The sequence below is a fragment of the Octopus sinensis genome, linkage group LG9 (genome assembly GCF_006345805.1).
Source record: "Octopus sinensis linkage group LG9, ASM634580v1, whole genome shotgun sequence".
In the NCBI taxonomy this organism is placed as follows: Eukaryota; Metazoa; Mollusca; class Cephalopoda; order Octopoda; family Octopodidae; genus Octopus; species Octopus sinensis.
Window position 1 is genome coordinate 105195676 of NC_043005.1, and position 2500 is coordinate 105198175.

Sequence of the window (2500 nt, forward strand, 5' to 3'; positions counted from 1 at the left end):
AGTAGAGGAGGGGTAGGTATATCCCACTCAGGAAAGGTAAAGGCGATCGCCACGATTGTAACGATCATAGTGTGTTGCGCACCTCTCAGTATCCGATAAGGTCTTTACCCGAGTCGTCCTGAACTGGGTGCGAAATCATCTGATCGCTTTTCAGCGGTCGGAGTGGTCAGGGTCCACGCCAAAGAGGACATCTATTGACAGGATCCTGGCTCTTTATGTACTCATTGAATGCAAGTAGAACTTTCGGCAGGGGGCTATTGCAGCCTACGTCGACTTCTACAAAATCGGTGGATTTTATATGCTATCATTGTTATTTATTGAACAGTAACATGATATTCGGTGCTTTTAACAGTTTTCTAGTGATTTTACGATTCCAATGATTGTGGTGGACAGATGTAGTAAAGTCGAGTAAAATGACTTAACTTAATTTATATTTTTCCATATATTATTTTTGAAAACCAACGCATAGTCAAGAACGACTTAAATCGAAACGACTTAAGCCGAGGTATGCCTGCGTGTTTATGTGTGTGTGTGTGTGTATGTGTATATATATATGTATATATACGTGCATACACTAACACACAGATATATTTGTGTGTGTATATATATATATACATATATAAAAAATATATATGCATGCATATATACGTATGTATACACATGCACACACACACACACGCACGCGTGCATACCACCTATTTATGCGGGTGATTGACTAGAGGAAAGAAAGGTTCTCAACACATTTTGTAAGAATTTCGTATATCTCTTTTACATTTACAAGACATTATATGCGATAATACTGACATATATTTACACGTACCGACATGCATAGAGGCTTCCCATTAATATACATACATATGCAACCAATTATTCAGATGCATACACATGTTACATACATATATATATATATATATATATATATATATATATATAATTATACATACATAGTAATAGCACGTAATCCCACGTGTATATGTATGTGTGCGTACAGATGCGAGTGCGTGCGTGCGCGCGCGCGATTATCTATGTGTATATAAGTTATATGCTTATCTGTATTTATGTATGTGTGTCTGTATCTCTCTCCTCACTCTTTGTATGTATATATATATATATATATATATATATATATATATATATATATATATATATATATATATACATATAGATAGATAGATAGATAGATAGATAGATAGATAGATAGATAGACCGATAGATAGATAGATAGATTAGATATCTATATACTTACACGCATACATATATGCATCTATACACATATATAATTAGTTCATACTTGCGTTTCTGAAGAATACATACAGATATAAAGATGTATGCACACTACTACGCTCCAGCTTCAAAGCGTTACTCGATCATACAATCTTCGCATACAAATTTGTTTATGAAGCTTAAAATGCCGATTTTCTCCTATACCTATTTCGTATATCTCTTTTATTTAAAAGAGTTTGATTCGGTTTCATGCAACTGAAAATTCTGTAAGAAGCCTGCATATTGCCAAATCAAAATGTTTTAAATAATAACAAAAACAACAACAATAATAATATTTTCTACTATAGGCACAATGTCTGAAATTTCGGCGGAGGGGACTGGTCGATTACATCGTTCCCAGTGTTTCGTTGGTACTTAATTTATCGACCCCGAAAGGATGAAAGGCAAAGTAGACCTCGGCGGGATTTGAACTCAGAACGTAAGGACGGACGAATGCCGCTAAGCATTTTGCCCGGGATGCTAACGATTCTGCCAGCTCGCTGCCTTCACACAACAATAATGATAATGATAATACATGCATATATATATATATATATATATATATATATATATATATATATATATATATATATATATATACTAGCTGAGGTACCCGGTAATACCCGGGAGCGGGAATTTTCCGAGTACCCATTACAATGCCTAATTTCTCTTAGACGAAAAATTAAATCAAGCGTAAGCAAATTCATTCACGAAAAAATAAAACAAAAAATACATGTGGATTGTAAAGGAGTGCTATGTAAAAAAACAAAAACGACTGTGTTTCTTGGGTATAGTTCCACTGATCATGAGAATCAAATATCGATTGAAACGGTTCCCGATTTTTCAAAAATTCCGAGTGAGTAAGTGACCGCATGGGCATAAGCTCCACACACGTTTCAAGCTTCATCAAGAATGGTTGGATAGTCTCGGAGGAGCTAAAGTAACAAATTCACACACACACACACACACACACACACACACACACACACACACACACACACACCACACAATCAATGGTGGAAAAGAAGTCCCAACTTTCTTAAGCAAGTTGGGGCCCACATGAAAGTATCCCCTGTCTTAAAAGGCTGATATAAGATCCTGAACCTTCTGTGAGAGTTAAGGTTCATGTAGTAACTTAATGCAAACCTGAACTCCGAAAGTAATCGCAAGATAAGAGGGGGTGTACTGATAAGTTAAACGTTGTATATAAGTAGTAGTTTGTATAAATGTAGTTTGA